Below are 24,014 nucleotides of genomic sequence, written 5' to 3'. Positions count from 1 at the left end.
TCTTGAGGAATCTGAGAGCCTGTGAGGTATTGGCTAGATTTTAAGACTCTGAGCCTGGGTACTTTTCTAGGAAGATTATAAACTGCAGTCTTTATGACTAGGTCATCTCTACAAACCCAGAGCAGCTATAAAAACAAACAAACAAAAAAACATACACAGGTGATTTTGAGGGGAGGATCCCAATGATTGTTTTGGGGGATTTTTCATATAAACTCTATGTCTTCTGATATACTCTGACAGGTAGCCAGATATTCACCATCTGGGAAATGGAGATATCAGGGTACCTTTACAATTTATTAAAATTCTGTGATCTATGAGAAACTGCCACATTTTTAATAAAACAAGAAAGAAAACACTTGTCAATTTTTTAAAGCACGATTTTTTCTGTGTCATCTAAGTATACTGCAGTTAGTTTTGGCCCTAATAGTTTATTTTCCCATTAAAATTCATGGGATGAATAAAGCATCAGTTACTATCTCCCCATCAGAATGCATCAAGTGACAACAGCATTTCATCATGTGGTTAAATTGCCATTATCTAAGATAGATGACAGTTTTTTCAATGATTGCCAGCACTTCACTTAGAGAAGATGATAATGTCTTTGCTATAAGTACCTGGAATCCAGAGGGAAAATCTTGAAATAAGGACAGCCATTTTAGAAACATGTAGTAAAGGGTCTCCATACCCCAACTGCTTCCCCACACACCCAACACATGAGAGAGATATAGTCCTATCATAGGGCCAGAAACAATGTCAGCTCAAGTCTTTAAAATTTAAGTTATTTTGCACTGCAGCAAATATGGTTAGAAGTTTTTAGGGATGAGTGCAGGGTACTGCAGGAGGGCTACTGAATTAAAGGTGCTGCTAGAAAACCTGAAATACTGACAGGAAAAAATGTCTACTGAATAAGCACTTTTATTCCATTACCTCTCTAAAACATTGTCATCTTTCTTTTTAAGGAAAAAAAAGTTTGTGGAGAAGTTAAGGAAGAAATCAATGATGTGTTCTTCCACCTTAGATTAATTAGAAAATTATTTTTGTACTTGGGATTGTTTAAGTATAGATGAAACATGAGCTTTGGTCACTAGGGTAGGGATACTGGAACACAGTACCGCTCTTAAATAGCAATTTTTATGCCTGTGATTGGCATATGAAATGTGCCTTGAATCTCCTATGTGGAGATGTTGGGATCCTAAGAAGGTGCCAGGGAGATTGTAGGAGAGAAGAGGATGGCCTATTTAGTGCTCATGTGTAGTTGAGGTGGGTTGGGAAAAGACCCCAACTATTAGCTTCTATTTTAACTAATTATTTTTGTAAACTAGGCACTGAGCCCATTTCTTTAAAACGTCAGCCTATTATGGCCAAGTCTAGCCCCAGGCTATTGTCTGCTAGCTGAGTTCATTGATACAAGACAATCCAATGTATAAAATACCAAAAGAAAGACGCTTAGAGAATGTTAACCTGTTCACTATACCTATAACGTGTGAATCCATCTTTGGAGGAGCTGCAATGTTATCTTTCCCTCCCTCTTTCCAGCCCCCAATCTGTATATGGAATTGAAGATTTGCTGAACCCATTGGTTTCAACCCTTTTCTGAGACCTATCATAGCAGTAAATGTCTTTAATAGCTCATTTGGACACATAAGACTCCTAAGTGGGTTTCCTTCTTTTCCTTTCTCTGGAGTGGATATTGATTCATGATATCCTCATTCATTTGGAAAGACCATTGCTGCCAAATGTAGAATTTTAAATGAACAGGTAAAGCTGATCAAGTATCATTATTTAAACTCCCAGAAAGCTCTCATTCAAATTGATTCAGTCCTCATTTACTCTTTCTTCTAGATTTTGACACCTCACCTAATTAGGCTCTGTCATCATCATCATAATCAGTTGTCAGCATTTTCCTTAATTTCTCCAGTATTTCAAGTAGAGGAAGATGGGGTATAGAATGTGTTCAAGGAAGACTAGTACCTCTGGTATGAGGACTGCTGAGCCCTTTTCAGGGCTGCTTTCCACCTTTGGTATCCACCTGATCCACTTAACTGTGACCTGTGGCTCCAAGAGGCTGTAGCATACCCAGCTGCGGCACTCTGTTCCAATGGCCACGAAGGCAGCAGGTGCTGTAAAGTGCTTAGAGCTTGGTTAGCTGTTGAAGACGCCAAGGTCATCCACTGTATCTCAAGCCATCACCAGTCATCTTGACTCTGTCCTGCCACTGGACTGTTATGGCTCTGGGGGAGAGAGTGAATCTGACGACTTCATGCAACTCTGCCTCACTTAAATCCAATTTACACATGAGTCAAAAAACATCACCCATACCATTTTACCATTTTTACCTATCTCAAAGTTCTGTGGAGACGGACAAGTACAGTTGCAGTTGCAGATACACTCGAGCTGTAGTAACAACCTGCACACAGGTGGCCCAGGCAATAGGATCTTCTTCTCACTGGAAGCAGCAGTAGAATTTGGCAGCCTCCTGGGTATCTGAGCAGCCTTTTAAGGATCTCACTGCTCACCTTAGGGGGTGGGATTTGATAATGTTTGTTTCTTGTCTTCCCAGAGGTTTACATGGCTGTCTGAGGGGGGCTGTTGTGTGCTACCTAGCTGATCTGTGAGTCTGCCTAACAAAAAAAAAAGCTGCAAACAGCCCCAAAAGCAGGTTTCTGGCCCTTATTATCCTCTACATTTTTCTGTTTTTGATCATTCCTTGAGGAGGGGGTAGGCATTAAAATCTGCTTTGTATGTGTATTTTTATTTTATTATGTGGTGTCTTCATTTTCCTCTTTTTTCATTTCAAAAAAAAATTACTTTCTCCCCCTTCATTTTAGTACTGGATATACCAGGTTCTTCACTTCAAGGGAATTAGGATTATCAGATAAACTGATAAAAGCCCTAAAATCATTTATGTGATGGGAAGTACTTTAGAAGCTCCTTACGACCTTGCCACCAAGAAGTAAGATATAGTGATGTTGTCTGGTAGTTATCCAGGATTCCACCTCCTATTACGGAAAAGAAATAAATAAGCATTTATATAGTACCTATTATGTGCCAGGCACTATGCTAAATACTTTACAGTAGTCTCATTTCATCCTCACAACAATCCTGATAGGTAGGTGCTATTATAATCCCTATTTTTACAGTTCAGGAAACTGAGACAAACAGAAGTTAAGTAACTTACCCAGGGTCACACAGCTAGTAAGTGTCTGGAACAGAACTTGAACTCTGTTCTTTCTGACTCCTAGCTGGGCAACCTTTCCACTGTGCTCCTTAGCTGCCTCTATTACCATGTGGGTGAGACTAGTTGTTTTTTCCCTTGAAAGATAATAAAACTACCCCTAGTACTTTATTGGCTAAGTATTAAGCCCCATGTTTCTTGGTGCAACTTCATGGTGGATTATGGCCATATTGATATACCTTCCTGGTTGTGAAAAGACAAAGTTCAGGCCCTTTAGATTTGGTAGATGCCCTGAGGCCATATGAATGTCTCACACACATATACTGTATGCATGCGTGTGTATATGTGTGCGTGTGCGTGTGTGTTTGTAATAAGCTTGCTTCATGTTCCATGGTTTGCTAGTTTGGTGATTGCAAGAGAACTGAGAACACTCATATGACAATTATAAGGAATAAAATGCTGGTGTTCCTGGGGAAAACCTTGTCTTGGGGTGTGAATCAAATACTATTTTTTTTTGAGAATCTTCCAAGACTCAGTTTGATTCCATATGACCTCAGAGCTGTTCTAGGCCACAGGTTATATAAAGAAAACAGCATATTATAACAAGTAGTAAAAGTCTAATCCAAAATAAATGTAAAAATAATATTTTTGTCTCAGGATACCCAAAGAAATAAAATATTCATGTGAATTGGAGCAATCCACAAATGTAAATTATTTCTTTTGATAATTTCCATGAATATTGAATAAAATAAATTAAGAATTGACAATTGCTAAACCAATCTATGCTTAATTTAGACATATCCTATACTTTCCCCTCTTTATTTCTTTACAAATACCTCAGATATCATTCCCTTCTCCACTCTACTTTCATCTCTACCTCTTGAAATTGTATACTTTCTTCAAGATGCATATCAAATGCCTCCAACTTTAGGCATCAACTTTGGGAAGATTCTTTCACACCACCTCCACCACTAGTCAGGAAATATTTTTCCTTTTTATGACTTTACATTGACCATTGTACTTCTTCTATCATTGATAACTCCTTGGGGAAAGAGTAGCCATTAAAATCAGCTTCCTTTTTTACATGTTATCTTTCCCATTAAAATGTAAGCTCCTTGAGGACAGGCCGTTTTTCTGCTTATATTTGATTCCCAATGCTTAGCACAGTTTCTGGTGCGCTGTAAGTGCTTAATAAATGTTTGTTGACATACTGATTTTCCTAAGGTCATGTACTGTCAGAGGTAGAAATTTAAACACAGCTCTTTGTGACCACTCTGCATTCAGTTGGGTATATCTTTCCCATTTTCCTTTCCTTTCCCTTTCCTTCTTTCCTTAGCCATTTGTAAAGCCTCATCAGACAGCCATTTTGCTTTCTTGCTCTTCTTTTTCTTTAGAATGTTTGTGTGTGTGTGTGTGTGTGTGTGTGTGTGTGTATACTGCCTCCTCTACAATATTGCAAACCCTTGTCCATAGTTTTTCAAGCACTCTATCTATAAGATTTAATCTCTTAAATCTATTCATCACCTCTACTTCGTATTCACAAGGAATGTTGTTTAGGTTATACGTATACAGCCTTATGGTTTTCCCTGCTTTCTTCAATTAAGTCTGAATTTTGAAATTAAAAGATGCCTGCTACTTGGAAGGAAAGCTATGGCAAAATCTGGACAGCATACTAAAAAGCAAAGATATCACCTTGCTAATAAAAGATCTGTGTAGTCAAAGCTATGATTTCTTCAGTAGCAATGTATGGCTATGAGAGTTGTACTATAAGGAAAACTGAGCAGTGCGGAACTTACACTTTTGAATTGTGGTGCTGGAGAAAACTTATGAGATTCCTTTGGACATGAAGAAGATAAAATCAGTCAATACTTACAGAAATTAATGCAAGCTATTCACTGGAAGGTCAAATACTGAAATGGAAGCTTAAATACTTTGGCCATGTAATGAGAAGACAGGACTCACTGGGGAGAAAAAAAAATGTTGGCAAAGATTGAAGGCAAAAGGAAAAGGGGATGACAGAGGATGAGATGGATAGATAGTGGCATTGAAACAATGAACATGAACCTGGACAGACTTTGAGAGACAGTGGAGGATAGAAGAGCCTACAGTGCTGTGATCCATGGGGTCACAAAGAGTGGGACACAACTGAACAACAGCAACAACTTTGTGACCACAAGTCCAGCATCTTGTGCAGTGTTCCAGCTAACTGTAATTTTTTCATCTCCCATTTATATAGCACTTTTTTCACAACAGCCCAATTACCATTATACAATACTCATTTTATGGAAGTAATTGTTTCTTCATCAGGGAAGCTCTTTAAACAGAAGCCTGACAAGCATTCACTGGGGATTTTTAAAGGGGAATAAGAATGGATTGGGCATGATGACATCTAAAGCCCTTCCTAATCTTAAATTCTCATGACTTACCCATAGTCACAGAGCTGTGTAGTGTAAGGGATGGAATGAAAACCAAAGTCCACCAGGACTGAGAACCCAGTGTTCTAGTATACCACATTGCTTACAATGAATGCACTCAGGAAATATGTATTATGGTTATCTGTATTGGAGCCATATCCTTTTATTGGATGCCTTTGAAGGAGGGAGCCATATCCTAGCTAAATTTTATAGTTTTAAGTTTTATATTTCCTATAGTGCATAGCGGAGTGTTCTGCACACAGTATGCACTTATTCAATATTTGTTCATAGAACAATAGATTTAAAGCTGGAAAGAACTTAGAAGTCATTGAATCCAACCCCTTTGTTTTCAAATGAAGAAACTGAGGCACAGAGTCATTATTTGTATTGCCCAGAATCATACAGCCTATATGTAAGTTTATAAGCATAGGATTTGAACCTAGGTCTTCCTGACTTCAAGTTCAATGCCCTATTTACTATAACAAAGCTGCCTCCCGCTGACAGATTGATGAGCACTAAAGAAGCTCTTCTATAGAACCGATAAGAAGCAATATTCTATTGTTAAATAAGAGCAGAAGTTAAATAGAATTATGAATGGTATATATACACCCTCTCTTTTTTCTGAAATGTTCTTTTTCCTTTACTTCTCATGTCTAAGCTAATACCTTTCAGGCAGAATCACCCTGTGCCCTGCCCTTTATCATTTCTTGTAAATCCTATTATATCTTTAACAATCATTGATGCTGCATTTTCGAAGTCCATTACAGTGTGAAATGTTTCAAGACAACTCCTAGGGACTAGGGCAAGTTGAAAAGAGAACTGTTACATATTGAATTTCACTTTATCAAAAAAGCTTCCTCCCTGGCCTACTCTGAGACTCTGTCCATTTCTTGATGCTCTACTTCCCATTGATATTTTGGGGAAAAAATGTTATTTGAATTTGTATGTAGATAAATATTTTGATTTGGTGGGATGGTAAAGTTTTACATAAATTTCTTTTTTAGGCTCCATTTTCTTGGACTTTACAGCATGTAATTTAAAATCCTTTTGGTGGCTATGGGATTTTGTTATTCACAAATACCACCATAAAAAAGTCACTGTACAGCTTTCTTAATTTGCATTAGCTAAAATTGGGTATACTTCATTTCACTGAGGAGGAACCATGGACAAATAGTGGGTGATTAGAGATTGATTCTCTTTTAGGGCAATACTACCCCATTATCACCTAGGTATCAGGACACAAGAACTAAACTAGTGTCATGGACTTTGCAGGTTATGGATAGTGATAGGCACTGGATCTCTGATTTGAATGATGTAAGGAAATACCTTCTACAAATATTGGTCAGCATCATACCTGTTCTTATAGTCTCAGAAAGTTGCTTAGAACACTTAAAGGTTAATAATCATCTAGTGTCACAAAATCAATATGTATCAGAGGCAGCATCTGAACCTGGGACTTTCTGACTCTTGGAAGCTCTCCATCATGTTATACCATTCTCTTGGTTATGGTTGTTGGGTTTTTAATTCCCTTTATATTACATAAGGTATAATTTGTGTTGTCCTGCATTATCTTTATCGTGTCAGAAAATTCTGTGAGTCTATAGTGTCAGTGATTTTATCAGCATATAAAACTCCAGGCCACCCATTCTTCCATTCCTTTCTTAGTATAGAAGGCCTTAGGAGTAGTTTAAAACAAATTGAAAGTTTACTGATTTACCACCATCACAAAGCTGGTGTCAGAGGTAGGATTTAAATCCAAATCTTTCCAACTCTGTCTAGCATTCTGCCATTAGTATGGTGCTTCAAAAGAGAGTTTCATTGGACTTCATAGCAGGGTTAAATTTCATTACTTGTATTAATACATTCTCTGTTGAATGTTTGTATCTTTTTTAAGCAAGACAATAATTTTCCCCTTAAGTTTATGAGAAACCCATTCATTATGTTGGTCACTGAGGTAGCTTTTTAGTTATTTTTGCTTTCATTACATTTAAATGCTTTTAAAAATAATTCTATCTTCTTAATGGGCCTTCCCCACATAGAAGATCCATTCACTTTTTTTTTGTTTTATTGATGGCTTTTTTTTTACACTTAATAATTTTCCAGGATACTATAGCCCTGTAGAATATTCCCACATGACAAAGAACAGTTGAGTTAAACCAACAGTGAATTCTTCTGAGAGAATGACCTTCTTTATTTAGAAGGGGAAAGGCATGTTCTTTATTGAATTGAGTTGAATTTAACAAAAGTCTATTAATTACTTACTATTGTAAAGCATACTATGATAACTGTTTAGCATAAAAAAGATTAAAAAAGAAAACCCTACCCTCTAGGAGACTATAATCTAATGTGTCTGAACATGCAAAATATTTTTAAATGAACTAAAATTAGGTATATATCAGAGAAGTCACGAGAGACGGGAAAGAGCAATCACTTCTAGCTAAAGTGATTAAGGAAGGCTTCACAGGAAAAGTGACATCTAATGTGGGCCTTAAAGAATTTCAGCAAGTGGAATTGTGGAGGTATCCTATTCCAGAATTAGGATTACCAACTCACATGCATAGTGAGAGGAGAGGGGAAGCTGAGATCCAGACTTGACTGTTAATTTGGTAAGAATGGAAATAAAGCTGAAACAATCTTCATTCATCAAGATAGACTATTACCTAAACAAGAATTACCTTTCCTAATTAGAATATAAATTGGAGTCGTTTTCCTGAATATACTAATTGTTCTCCCCTGTGATGGATTTTAGACTGTCCTCAGCCATGATGAAATAATATTTTTAAAATGTTACTGGAATATGAAAACATAAGGCTTCATCTCAATGTAGTTAAACTGTCTATGTTTCTATGATCCAATTTAAATTCAGCAATTTGTCTTACCAACAGTCAGCACATATCAAGTGCCTACTATGTTGCAGGCACTGTACTAAATGCTAAGGATATAAAGAATGGAGAAAAAAAGGCAGTACTCGTTCTTAAGAAGCTAACTATTTAATGGGGGGAGCAACATGTAAATATCCATGTACAAAGAAGATATAAACAGGATAAATTGGAGATAATCAACAGAGGGAAGGAAATGCACTAACGGTAGTTAGTAAAGACTTCTTTTAGAGGGCAGAGAATTGAAGGATGGCAAGGAAGCTGTGAAATTGAGATGAAAAGGAAAGGATTCCAGACATAGAGTACAGCCAGTGAAAATCCCAGAGACAGAGATGCAGTGTCTTGGTTAAGGAACAACAAATAGGTCAATGTCACTTGATCAGAGGATATGTGAAATGGCATGAGATATAAGAAGATTGGAAGGAATCAATTTTGGAAGTGCTTTAAGAGTTAAAAAAGTGATTTTGTATTTGATCCTGGAGGTGATCAGGAGCCACTGGAATTTATTGAATAGAAGAATGACAAGGTGAGACCTGTACTTTTAGGAGATCAGTTTGACAGCTTAGTGGAGAATTGACTGGAGTGGGGAAAGACAGGGAAATTCCTTTGAAAATGTTTGCCCAGGGGGCACCTAGGTGGCACAGTAGATAGAGCACTGGCCCTGGAGTCAGGAGGACCTGAGTTCAAATCCAGCCTCAGACACAACACTCACTAGCTGTGTTACTCTGAGCAAGTCGCTTAACCCCAATTGCCTCACCAAAGGAACAAAAAAGGAAAAGAAAATGTTTGTCTAGTTGGGGAACTTTTAAAAAATAAAAAAAATATGGAAAGGTAGATTGAAGATGGATTTTAGAGAACTTCATGTACCAGACAAAGATACTCCTTCCATTGTCTTATAGGCATTAGAGAACTTTGAAGTTTCAGGTTAGCATTGCAATCAAACCCATTCATTAAGATGGTTATTTTGGTAATTGTGTAAAGGATAGATTGGAGAGAAGAATGGATATTGGGAGACCATTTAAGGGACAATTTCAATAGTTTAGAAGATAGGCCCTTCCATTTAGGGATGTAGCAATAAAAGTAGAAAAGAAGGGAGAAATGATAGGAATTTTTCTCTAGGTTTGTTGTAACTTTTTATTGGCACCTAACCTTTACTTATAACCTTAACTGAGACAGTTCTGGTCCCCAAGGAGTAAGTAAGATTCAAATAATCTTTACTATTCTCTTCAATCTGAAATCATGCCCTGGTTCTAGTAATTGGCCTTCTTATTGTCCTTGCCTTAGCACCCTGCTGGGAACATGAGTTCCTGTGGGACTGGAATTCTTCCTGATTCTACCCAGTCTTCTCAGGGACTGATATCCCACCTCCAAATCAAAGCTCTGTGGTAGTTTCCCCATCACTGGCTGAAAATACAGAAAAATAGGAGTTGCGGGGGAGAGATGGCAGGGCATAAGTGAAGTGATTATCTAGTCCAACTTTTTAATTTCACAGGATAAGAAACTGAGGAATAGAGAAATTAATGACTTTCTCAAAGAATTATGGTATCACATCCAAGGAAGGTTTTCAGCAAATTGCCTAAGATTCTGTGAATGAAAATGAGTCAGATATAAACTCAGCATAAAAGTACACGTAACACATGCAGAATAAACATTTGATGATTTGAATTGGACAGTGAGTAAAAACTGTGTGAAAATATCTTCTTATATAGTGAAATAAAAAGTCATAATAAAAAAGTGCCTTAGGAAAAACAATAACAATAACCACAACAACAAACTAAAGTATTATGGCAGCTAAGATGGCCTGACAGCTAAGACTTGCAATCCTGTTTTCATACATGCTTTTCATTGGCAAAGAGGTGAAAGAATTATGCCCAAGTGATGGCTGCCTGATCAATTAGAAGCAGAATGAAAGAATAAAGCTCCATTCTAAGCACCAGAAGATGACAGGAAAGAAACAGGGAAAGGAAACTGAAGAAGAAGCCAGGAAGGTGTGGGAGAAGGAGAGCTTTCTAAAGAAGTTGGCCAAAATGAGATTTCTTAAAGACCTGGGACTCTTTGGATGAGTGTGAAAATCTTTGAAGACATTAGGGGAGTTTTAAACTGTGCAGTTGCTACTATTTTGTGTAACCTTATTTGTGTATATTTGTTCACATTGTCTCCTTTGATGGAACGGAAACTATCTTGAGGCAGCTATTACATTTTCACTTCATCATCCCTATTGTCAAAAACTTTGTCTAGTACATGGTCGACATTTTATAAATGTTCGTGGATTAGTTGATTTCTATTCTAACCCCAAACAACTGTTGAACTCTGTTTAAATTGGCAAAGAAAAAATATGATAAAGGCATCAAATCCGATAAAATATATAAATACAGAGGTTGAAAGAGGAAAACCTTATATCAAGATACAAAGTGGCAACAATTCCCAAAAGGGAAATTTTTATTGGTTGAAAGGAGCAGGAAAAAAAAATAACAGATATATGAGAAAAATTGAAAAAGCATCCCCATAGGAAAGGACACTCACTCAGAGTAATAATAGCCAGTGTCCTTTTTTCTCAATCCTCTAATTCATATATTATTGACAAGAAGACTGAGATTGAATACTATGAAACCCTGATATCTAGAATTACTTGGTGACTATGAGAAATTGTGTACAGGTAGGGCACATTTAAAGTGCACTTGAAAAATGTGAAATTCAATTTAGTGAAAAATATAAAGTGATACTAGGTTGTATTTAATGTTAGCCAAAATTTGTTGACTGCAGTGAGTGTGAGGTAGTTGAATATTTTAAATATAGATTACTATGTTGTCGACCTGAACTTGCCTATTGTCATATGTGGATCTGATGTGCTGCTGGATACCATACTAGCAAAAGTTTTGTTTTTTGGGACAGCTAAGTGGCACAGTGGACAGAGCTCTGGCCTTGGAGTCAGGAGGACCTGAGTTCAAATCCAGCCTCAGACACTTGATACTTACTAGCTGTGTGACCCTGGGCAAGTCACTTAACCCCAATTGCCTCACCAAAAAGCAAAAAAAAAAAAGTTCTTTTTTTAAGCCCTAAAAATGCACAAAAGAATTATATTTCAGATGGAAATACTGATGGTTCAAGAAAGAAGAGGATTGTTTACATTACATTACATTGTTTATATTACATTTAGACAAAAATTTGGTGTAATTGAATGACATGGATAAGGTCATAGAAGGACTAAACTGGGATGAGATATTGGAATGCCTGAATCTATGTTACAGAATATTATAAAACACACAAGTGAAATAAAATGAAAGAGCAGGGTTACATCAGCTTTTTGTGGTTTGCAAACAAACAAAAAAACAAACAAAACCCCAAAACAAACAAACAAAACCTACAAAGAAAGGAAGCATCGCAATGATAGAAATGGAGGCTTTTGGTTGTATAGACTGAAGACTGAAAATTTTTAAAATTTGTCTGCTCTTAGCAGACAAAAGCTTGAAGTTTAAGGCAGTGAAAGAAAATGGAAATGAAGCAGATAGTGAAGAAACTTTTACTGTAGGTTTTGGTTGATTAGCTTGCTTTAAAAAATCAAGTTCAATTGCCTAATGTTAAAATTATCAGAGATGTAGCCAGTGCAGATGAGGACGTAGCAGATAAATATCTGGATATTTTGACTAAAATAACTGAAGAAAAAGGATATACTCATTCAAAACATTTTTAATATGGACGAAACATAAGTATTCTGGAAAATGATGCCTTCCAGAATTTGCAATTCTAAGAAAGGGGGAAAAAATTCAACTCAGATTTAAAATGTTTAAGAATTGCCTAAGACTTTTATTGGGAGGTAACACAGAAGAGGATTTTAAAGATAAAATCACTGCTTCTTTATCAGTTTTAAAATCCTTGTGCCCTAAGAGACTACAGATATTAATAACTTCTAGTACTTTAGTGTTCAAATAAGAAAGTAGAGGAGACTCAAGCTGTTTTTGAAGACTTATTTTCAAGTTATTTTGGCCAGGTATTGAAAAATATTGTGAGGACAATATCACTTTTAAAGCATTACTGACTTTAGGTAATGCCCCAAGTCATACACCTATACTTGGCTCATTGTGTGAAAGTAAACATCATTTTTCCACAGAGTACATCTTTATTACAGTTCATGGACCAAGAAGCTATTGAAATATTTATAGTCTACTCTTTAAGAAAAAAAAATTTATTTGAGCAAGCAATTAACAAAACTATGTAGAGATAACTTATACAATTTCTTTAATTGATGTTTGGAAAAAATTACAACACCAAAGTTGCAATCAAAAACATTCCCCATGTTTGGCATCAAGTAACTGCAAGCAGCGTGAGTGTAATCTGGAAACACATTTTGCCACACTGTGCCAATAGTAATTTTGAAGATATTTCCTCTCAAAAGCAGAGTGTTTTAGAAAAATAAACATTGGAAGAAAGCTTGGTCTTGATGAATTAGAAAATGACAATGTCCAGGAATTGCCTAATTCACACTAGGTAGAGTTGACTGATCATCTTCAATTAGAACAACAAGTGTTTGAGGATCCAAAAATGATGCCACAAAAGCAGATAATGTACAAATGAAGGAGCTCACTCTAAAATAATTTTAAAGCTATTTAAGTTGCAAAGCAAAATATTTTGGATGCTGACCCTCAAATTGATTGAAGGATGCACATTTGATAAGATATAGATGAAGCTCTCTGTAGCTACCAGTGCATGTAGGAAGACTTATAGAAAAAGAAGAAGGCTAAGTCTGTACTGCTAAAATATTTTAAATTATAATAATGACATTTTTGTCATATTGCTACTTTTAGGTATAATATTCAGCAATTTTTAATTTTTAAACTTTCCTTTCTATAACTACTCTATTACTTCACTATAAACTTGAATTAGAAATACATTTTTCCTACCCTTTGTGGTTATAGTAAATTAATAAACATATTTTAAAACCTTATTTTTAAATTTTTCCACTGGATATTTCCATTGGGCTAGAACCAATTTCCATATTATGGTTATGATGTGATAGATATTTATTAAGCACCTACTATGTGCCACGGACTGTGCTAAGTATTGGGGATACAAATAAGAAAAAGAAAGTCAGTTATTGCCCTCAAAGCACTTACTTAACGAGGGAAGACAATACATAAAAGGAAGTTAAAAAGGTGGGAAGGAGCACCAGAGGGCACTCAACTCAGGTGCTTGCTGATTGTGCTGTTGATGGTGGTGGTGGTGTTAGTAGTAACCACACGAACAAATGAAGAGATGGCTGGAATTTAGAGCGCTCTATAAAGTGAAGCTGTGGAGGGAGTTTTTTGCTCCACCTTCCAGGCCTCCAATCAGAGGGACAGAGGTAACCTGATAAGGTATGAGTACTGAAGCTGAAAGGAAACCTGTTGTTTCCAGGTGATGAGCTTACCTTGAGGTGAGGGGAAGGGATGACAAGATGATAGAGTCCAAACCAAGTAGGGTGGCTGATGGCAAATGAAAAGATGGCTGCTAGAATTTTAAGTCCTTTATAAATATGTTTTCTCACCATAAAAAAAAAAGAGTGAGTCATTTAACATAAGAGACCAGGCTTTGAAAAAGTAGACTTGGTCAAGACCATACATCTGATGGGGTATGAGAAGATTTCTCTTAGCTGAGTCCAAAAAGAGATTTTAGAAATGGGTCATAGCAAGATCCCCCAGTCTGTATCTCTACCTGCTCCTTAGACTTGCTGATTAGAGGAAAAAGGCTTTGCTGCTTGAAAGAACTGATTATAGGTAAGGGAGGAAAAACAAAGTTCTATTGCTTGGATAAGCAAGTGAAAGCTTCTTTTATTTCTCCTTCCCTTCCCTCCGCCTAGCCACTGCTACCTACTTCCTGAGAGGTGGAAATCCCTCAGAGCCCAGAGAAGGCTGTAGACCTGGAAAAGTTTGATATAACCCAGCACTAGTGTTCTATCCAGGAATAATGAGGCCCAGGATAGGAGTGGCTTTGCATCAGTGACTTGTGGTATATACTGTCTTTGAGAGAGAAAAAGGGGGTGTTCTATCAGTCTTAGGGTTCCCAATATGATGTCTTAGATACTGCAACTTTATACCAGGGAAGGGAAAGTGGTGGAACATTGTATAGAGCACTGGGCCTGAAGTCAGGAAGAAGAGTTCAAAAACAGTCTCAGATACTTACTAGCTATGTGTTACTGGGCAAATCACTTAATCTCTGTTTACCTCAGTTTCTTCATCTATATCTATAAAAAAGGATAATAAGGGCACCTACTTCATAGGTTTGTTATGAGTTTCAAATGGGATAATAATTGTAAATTGCTTAGATCAATGCCTGGCACATAATAAGTACCATATAAATGATAATTAGGAGGGGGAGGAGTACTCATTATCTCTGTGACTCTCTAGATCCAACTACCCCATATGTATTGTCTTCTTTGAGGAGATTACAAGGTGCTTTAGGGTAGGGGCTGTGTCACTTTGCATTTTTATCCCCTACTACAATCTTTGGCATATAGTTATTTTTCCTTTAATACATGCATTGTGGAAAGGAGGTTATTCACAAAAACCATTTCATCTATCCCTGATCTATTCTGTGCTATGCATACAACATTGTGGATACTGTCCTCATTCCCAAAAGTCAAATACTACAATAAGACTGGAAATGTAAATGTACACTCCTTCATGCCTAAATTATTATCAGACCAGGTCTAATCAAAATATGAAAATATTGTTGGTTCTTCCTTGAAAATCTTGCACATTATAACTTCTGGTCCTCAATAGTACTCACATTTGCTAGGTTTTAATCAAATTTATCTGATCCTGTGCAGCCTTTCTCTTTCTGATTTTAATTCTGTCCCTTTCAGATGTCTTCTGCACTTTCCGGTTTTATGCCTTGAGTTTCCTTCATTATTATTCAGCATTTACATCCTTACTTTCAGAGAAGACTTGGATTAGATTTCCATTCTTATGCAGATGACACTCAGATGTATTTGAAGATTAGTCCTAATTGTTCCCCCACTTCTGACATTTCATCAGCTTCTCATGAAGAAATAGAGACACGGGTGTCCAATTAAATATTATTAAAACTGAACTAATAATTGATAGTTCCAGACACTGACTTAAGTTGGTTTTTATCATTCTCCTCAGTGTTTTTGATATTCAGTCATGACCAACAATCAAAGGTCTTAGTCATGTAATTGATTTTGTTTCAATGTCTGTTTATTTACAGTTGAAACACAAGCCTTTGGCATTTCTGTAAACATCTTGGTAATTTCTCCAGTTCATTTCTATTGTGTATTGACACGCCTGTTTTATGGATTAATAAGGCAGAATAATACCCAAATAGAATTCTTAAAATTCAAAAGGTTTTTCATGTCAGCATCACTAGTTTGGTTTTCTTTTTGTTTGTTTGTTTGTTCTGTTTATTTGTTTTTTAATTTGCTAATTGAGTAGAGATTACCACTCATTTGGAAACCTTTACCAGGAAATATACAGCATATACATTCTAGGTGTCAGAACTCCCTCTACAATCGTGTCCCATCTTCCCATGACCTAATTGTTAAGTCTTAGTGAATTTATCATGACACAAATATTTTAAGTAATCACATTAACTAGGGTCACACAGCTAGTATCAGAGGCTAGATTTAAACCCATTCTTCACCAATCCACAAACCCAATACTCTGTTGACTGTGTGGTACAATAACAATAATAACATAAACAACAATTAGAATTTATATGGAGTTTTAAGGTTTGCAAAGCAATTTATATACATTATTTCATGAGATCTCACAACAACCTTTTGATTCAGCTACTATATAGGTAATATTATTCTCATTATACAGATAAGAAAGCTGAGCCTGAAAGAGGTTAAGTGATTTACCCAGAATCATATAGCTATTTGGATCTGAGGTGAGATTTGGAACTAAAACTTGTTTACTTTAATTATTGAACAGTATCCATTATGCCAGAGGTATCAAACATACTATACAATACTTGAGTACCATCAAAACAGATTAAAATGTAATTGGAAAATATTTAACAAGATAAATAAAAATAAATAAATAATAGAGAATGTTAACATGTGGTTTTTGAAGTCAATATGAAGTCAAAGTGCAAGATTTTCAAGGAAGAACTAACCCTTAGGGTTCCTTAAATATGGTTTAATGGCCTGATTCTGTTTTAGTTTGACACCACTACGTTATGCCATATTGATATTCTATAAAATTAATACTGTGAGAGATGAACTCTCAGAAGTGAAGCCTCCTCGAAGGGTCATTAGTTCTTGTTAGTGGTTGTGGTATTGCTGCTTTCAAAACCCTCTCCCACTCAGACTCTGATTTTTTTTTTAAATACTTAGCAAAAGGAATAACCCTGCCCCCAACTTGAACTGCTTGCCCTTGAAAAGCTTCCCAGCTTTTCTTGTCTCTGAGCAAACTTGTGTCTCTATGAAATAGATTGTACCCTCTGAAATCCCAGCCAATGGGATAAGGGGAAGGGGGTTAGAAAGGGGAAATTGCAGTAAGTTTCAGTTTCCTAGGAATTACTTAACTCATGGGAATTCGGCCGTAAACCCCCTCCTGATCACCACACCACTGCCACATCTGCATTAGGTTTTCTAAATAAGGACATGTATGTTTGGATTGACTATACCCTGTTTCCTTGTTCTTTGTCTTTGGATTTTCGAACCTAGAATGTAAGCCCAACTCCCAGCCACTGGGAATAAGGGACAGTGGTGGGTGGAGGTTTGTTTGCATTAGGGTATATAATCTCATTTTGCTTTCTGTGCCTTGCCTGTCTCCTGCTGGAGGTATACCTGAGGAGCAGACGCCCTTTCTCGGGAGATTGTGATGAAAAAGTAACTTTTGCTTCCATCTTGAGAAGTCTCTGAGTTTAATTGATTTAGAGTTGCTGTACCATGCAATGCCAATCTAATATTTAGCTTTACCACATAGCATGGTATATGGAATCTTGTATGTTGCTTTACACAATTATTTGCTTCATGCCAGAAAGGAGTAAGAAAAACTGAAGAAGTTTGGGCTGAGTAGCACTGCCCTTCAGATTATAATTAGGGAGTCTTCAAAGCTTAGCTTCCTGTCTGGTTAAAACAGAATATTCTTATGGCATGATAAATGACTGAATCTTTCTGTAGATTATGGTATCACCTCAGTAATGTTATGCCTAAGACCTCTAGAGGAGGCAATTCCGTTTTTCTAGTGTTTTTCTGGGGGGGGAAAGTGCATTTTGGAAACCTTGAAATTAGTGTAGAATCCTATATGTTCATTGAAAAGGGTGTTGCGTGTGTGTGTGTGTGTGTGTGTGTGTGTGTGTGTTAAGTGATTTCTTTGCATGTGTTTAAAAATGAATGAAAAAAAAAATTTCTTTAGAACTTATGTGTCAGGAATTTTACTAAGGACTGGGGATGCATATATTTAAAATAATTAGCTTTGCTGTCTGAGGGCCAGGATGGTTATATTTTACTCCTTCTATACACACACACACACACACACACACACACACACACACACACACACACACACATACACCCCTTCTTTAGACACTGAAGGGTTTGAAGAGTTTCCCTTCTTTGCCACTGTCCCAAACCCTCACCACTTATCTTTCACAATGTGAAGGGTCCAATGACTGCAACCCACTTCCATTTAACCACTTAGTCTCGATCAATCAATCAATAAACATTTATTAAGCACCTACTACCTTCTAGGCACGTGCTGATGGAAAAAGAGGCAAAAGATAATCTCTGCCCTCAAGGAGTTTACAACCTAATGGGAGAGACAAAGTGCAAACAAATATATACAAAACAAGCTACATACAGGATAAAGAGGAAATAATTAACAAGAGGAAGGCTTTAAAATAAGGAGGGGTGTTGTATAAAGCTTCCTATAGAAAAGGGAAATTTTAGCTGGGACTTAAAGGAAGCTAGGGAGGTCAGGGCAGAGTAGAGGAGGGGGAGTGTTCCAGGCATGGGAAAGCAATTGATTTTTTTTTAAAAGAACAAGAACTGTTCATCTTTCAAGTCTACTGGATTTTGTGTTGTCTCTTAGTGTGTGCACATTCCACGTACTGCTGGGTGAGTAGAATCATCTTTGCAGAAGTTTTTGTACATTGTGTGTGTGTGTGTGTGTGTGTGTGTGTGTGTGTGTGTGTGTGTGTGTGTGTTTCAACTGCAGGGTAGGATTCTCACCTGCCCAGGTATTCAGGCCAGGGCTGGGTGTGTATGCTACAGCTTCTTGGAGCCACAGGTGAGAGTCAAGTTGATCAGGTGGACACCAAAGTTGGAAAGCAGCCCTGAAAATTCAGGGATCAGCAGTCCTCATAACAGAGATACTAGTCTTCCATGAACACACCCTATACCCCAGATATAAATTATATAAGCAGCATAAAGCTCAAAGGAAGAGAAGTTACTTAAGTGGTGGAAAAAAGGGAGGAACCTGAAAATGGCAACAGAGAGCAAAGAGTATTCAAATTCCGCTACCTCAAAAGATAACCTGCAGAGTGAAGGTACAGCCAGTATTAAAAAGGGTGGGCAGGGAGACTGTGTTATTAGGGAAAAGGTAGGTTTCAGTAAGAGCTCACAGATGGAAGGAGTGGGAAAGGAAAAGCTTTAAGATGAAGGAGTGTTTTTACCTATGGAATAGATATTCCAGAGGGCACAGTGGAAGGGCCAGATGGAGTTAGATTGAAACTAAAGTGAGAGGCAGGGCTGAGGATGGGAATGAGAAATTGGGTGTCAGGAAGAGGGTGAGGAATGGGGTTTGGATGGGGGTTTGGATGGTGATCTACATGAGTTCAGAGTGGCTAGGATTTGAAGGGTATGACCAGATGTGAGAATGAACCTCCTTGAGTTGAGAATACCACTCCTCTTCCCTCTAAGGACAGGTGCAGCAGAAGATAGAAGGCCTGAAATCAAAGGGAGGGTCACTCTTCTTTTCAGTAGAAGTTCTCTACATTCCAGTTGGGAGATTGGGCTAGCAGGAAGAGGTAGAAGATGCCCTGTGCTGCTAAAAATGGAAGTAGTTACTTTGGGGCAGATGGAAGATGCTGGGCTTCTAGGAGCCTTTCCAAGGAGAGGCAAAGGGAACTAGTGCACCCAGTCTGAGGACTTTTCACCTGGAGAGACTGACTGGCAGGAAGTGGTAGACTCCCTGAGCAGATGAAAGAAGCTTAGCCTGGCTGGACCTGGACCCTAATAGTCTTTCTGGCACAAGAGCATGGGTCATTGGATTGGACTTTACAAAGGGGTATTTATTTCATCTATGAGGCTAGGACAAACATATAAACATTTCAACCTAACTCCACTGGGACATACTTTACTCTGACATTTATCACTTGAGTCTTTAGAGAGGGGAAGGTGGATTAGACTTGGATATTACCTCAATTCCTATTTAGCATTATTCCCACTAAGTTGAAATCCATGCTCAGATCCCGGCTCCTCAGGTCCTTGCTACCGGGCTGCCAGTAACATGTGTCTCAGATTCCTAGATTCTCATATCCCCCTGGGTCACACTTCATTTCCTGTACCTGTAATGAAAGAAGAACAAACAAATATCAAAGCCCCACTTTCATTTCTTGAGGCCATGTGGCCTAAGGGGGTGGGGAAAGGGAAGGTGATTGACCTCACCCCTTCCCCATTATCCTATGGTATGAGTAAAGAGGGTTTTTTTACCTTCATAAGTGAATACATCAAAAATCTCTAATGATGTTCAGACAGGTAGCTGGTCTCAGGTGGTCTAAACATGAACCAAAACTTCTTAACATACACAAAAAGCAAGACAGTCCATGCCCTCAAAGAGTTTATATTCTAATATGGCAACATATTATATATAGGAGAATCATGGCCATGGAGTTGTATCTCAGTTTGAGAAGGGTTGGTTAATGGAATAATATGGCAACAAACTGGCATGTCCTTTTCAGGAATGGTAATATAGTTTCAACTCAATTACTATTCCCAGAATTAGAAGAGCAGCATGGAATAATGGATAAAGACCTCTCTTCAGAACCATCAAGATGTTAATATAAGCATTGCCCTTGACCCATACCACATGTTTGACCCGGGTCAAGCCATTTGAGCAACAACCAGTGCTCCAGGCCAATTTCAAGACTATCAGTTGCAGAGAGAGTGAGGGAATAGGAGAAGAATAACATCCCCCCCACACACACACACACTTGCTAGTACACATACATGGTGCCCTTGAGCCTGAAAACACCTGGTGTCTTCGCTGTTGGACTTCTCACTTCTAAAATGGCCTACTGTATAATACATAGGAAATGACTGACTCTCTTTAACCTATACAAATATTTTCTAGGAGGTATCATCTGCATTCATCCAATGACAATGATCAAAACACCCCAAATTGATTAAAGGACTTGTTTGCAACAAGTTCACGTCCATTTATTGATTAATTCAAACCAGACATCTGGACCTTTCATGGTTACCTGATTTGGGATGGGTCTGAAATCACCACCCTTATATGAGACCTTGCAGAACTTTTAGTCTAATTCTCTCATTTTAGAGGTGGAAAAGTTGCCTAAAATCTTACAGCTAGCTTGTGGAAAGAGCCACATATAGCCATCCTGGTAGAGTGGATAGAGTTCTAGATTTGGAGTTGGAAAGACTCAGAATCACATCACATCTATGACACTTAAATAGCTTTATAACCTGGTTAAGTCAGTTAATGTCTTTGGGCCTCAGTTTCTGCACATGTTAAATGAGGCAAATGAACTTGAGGAATTCTAAAAGTTCATCCAGGTTGAAATCTATGATGCTATGATGCAGGTCTTCTGATTCTTAATAGGTATTTCTTTCAGTATAAAACAGCTCCATAGGACTGAAAGTAGAGAGACTGATTCTAATGCCAGTTCTGCCTCATATTACTGTCCTGGTCTTGAACTTATCATTTAGCCTTCCTGCCCTTATTTTCTTCGTCTATGAAAAAGAATGAGGAAATTGGAATTGATAACTTCTAAGGTAACTTTTAGCTTGCAAATCATTATCTTTTCAAACAAAAAAGTAAAATAAAAAGTTTAAAGTAATCTGGAAAAGTAATACATTATGTGAGCTGATGTTATTTTTAATTATCTTTGTTTTTACAATATACATATTATAAGAGGTAGAAAAAATAAATAAAATACCACTAAAAGCCTTATTTTTTCTACTACTTAGCTGGCATAATATGCACAATAAGGGTGGCATAACAATCTTTCGTTTTATAATTGGAATATGATTAACTTAAAAAGATGGCTTCTCTCATGCAGGTACACTGATGTGTCTTCCTTCATGCAGAAGTAGAGATTAAAGTTACTGGTGCAACTGAGATCTTCTTTCCTAGCTTACTGATGCCACTATCAGGGAAAACAACACTGCAAAGTATCTGGGGTCTCTGAATATATTTCTTTCCTGGGAAGAGTGTTTGAAATAGTAATTCATGTTGTTCTGCTCTTGTTTTGCTTCATCGTATAGTGGTCTAATAGATTATATAATCAGCTGTGGTTCTGGGAAGCTAAGTACTAGTATAGCATTGTTCCTACGGAAAATACATTTTGAGTTCCAAAGAACTTATGCAAATGAATTTTCCTGGAGTTAAGACAAATGGCCTTTTCTAATACAGCTCATGTTAGGAATCTTCTGTATTTATGAATAGAAATTTATAACTGTCAGCTCCTTTGCTTTGTTACACTTAAGTCCCATAACAAAGATGGAACTGAGCTCAAAAGCTGCTCATAAAGAGCAGAAACCATAAACCCTTGATTGTTATGTGTTCATTATCTTTAAATGGAAAATAGGAAGGTAAAGGAATGTGTTAAATACTTGCTTCTTATTAGGTGAGTCTATATTTGGAGAGTTGAGAGACTTATAAGAACATAATTTATTTAAAACTAGAATAAAACTTAAGGGGGGAAAAGGGTTTTTTTAAAAAAATTTTGGTTTTTTATTTCCTCTGTTCTCTCTTGTAATATACTTAGGGATAGGATGAGTATTACTTATTTGTCAGAATAGCCATCTTTTCTGTGCACATGCAACACAGAGACATAATAAACCTTTTATAAAACAACAGCAACAGAAGCAGTGGCAGCAACTTTGTTCATTATCATGATAAATCCTCACAATAAAATTATCAACTGAAATTAAGGTAAATTGAGGCATAAAGTTCTGAGCACATTCAATTTATTGGTAAGGCTCGAAATTATAAATAAAATGGTTCTCTCAACCAGCCAAGAGACCCTGAGATAAGGGCTTACTAGCATTTATATAGTTTTTGGAAATATAAGAGAACAAAGAACAGGAAGCATCTTGTATGAAAAACAAGATGATTGGATACAAAATCTGAAGTACCATAGATGATGGAAAACAATATAATTGGATAGAAGTCTAGAATTCAGGACTAGCAACAACCACTCCTTGCATGTTGTTGCTATGGAAAGCTCGTTGGTGGTGTCCACTTTCATGACTAGTTAGTGTCACTTTGATAACAGACCAAACTTTTTTGAAGGACAGCCAGCTTTGCAAAGATAACAGACCAGACTCCCTGGCATATACCTGCATTCCTTAAGGATAACACATTTCTTCCAATTGTACAAGGGCAGCTAGTTCTGCGGAGATAACAGTTTTCTTTCAATTAAAGTGATTTATAGGGAAAACAACTTTTAAATAACTCAGAAAGGAAAGCTAAACTTCTGGACTCAGGATTTCTGAACTTAACTCAGAGACAAAGAAACAAAGCTCAGGCAGTTGCAGAATAGAATCAATTACAACATGGAATCAAAAATAAAATCAACATTTTATCTTCTCAAAATGAAGCTCAAGTGAGGAGCCCAGCCAGTCCATGTCTACTCTAGCAATCTTGCATTTACAGGTTTACATGTTATATCCTTCCAGTGGAATGTAAAATTCTTGAGGATAGGGGTCTATTTTAACTTTCTTTTTGTCTATCTCCCACATATAACATAGAGCCTGATAAATAGATGAATACACAGATCACCAAGGATCTATGATTTCATCAGCATAAGGAGCTAACTCCCTCCTCCAGATTCTTTCAGTTTACACCCAACCCTAGGATTTAATAGTTAAATCCAAGGGAGTTGTCTGAGACACATATATCTTTATCTAAGTAATTCTCATAACATTGCTTTCATGGGGAGAAAAGAGTTGAAAAGGGCTTTTGTTTAGAGTCCATCACACACTGGTCACAAAGCTGGTAAGTGTGTGGGGAATAGGGGAGGGGAGATGTGGGAAGTGGAGGGAAAAGGGGATTTGATTTTTATACATGAATTTCTGACTTTAAACCTACCACTGTATTCATTACCCTATGCTTGCAAACAATAGCCATTTAATAAATATATTTGAACTGAAACTGGACAAAAAGTCAATTAAACTGGTTACTGAATCCTCTTCTCTCCCAATTTCTCTCTGTAGCAAGTACTATCTTCCAAACTCTATATGTCATTTTGTTGTGTTTTCTTTTCTCCAGAGCCTAGCACAGTACCTAACACATAAATACTTACAGATTGAATGATGGATGGTTTCCTAGCTCTCACCCAGTATAGGTCTTCTCCTCA

At 37.1% G+C, this 24,014-nt stretch overlaps 1 long non-coding RNA gene across 1 annotated transcript in view; it reads left to right on the top strand.

Moving 5' to 3' along the window:
* The window catches only part of LOC144457026 (uncharacterized), a 128,623-nt gene that overhangs the window by 84,285 nt on the left and 20,324 nt on the right, over positions 1–24,014 (top strand). The gene's annotated exons all lie outside the window — the stretch shown is intronic.

This window comes from Phascolarctos cinereus, unplaced genomic scaffold (genome assembly GCF_003287225.1).
Source record: "Phascolarctos cinereus isolate Bilbo 61053 unplaced genomic scaffold, phaCin_HiC Scaffold_4;HRSCAF=312, whole genome shotgun sequence".
Classification (NCBI taxonomy): Eukaryota; Metazoa; Chordata; class Mammalia; order Diprotodontia; family Phascolarctidae; genus Phascolarctos; species Phascolarctos cinereus.
This window is presented reverse-complemented; position numbering and strand designations above follow the sequence as displayed.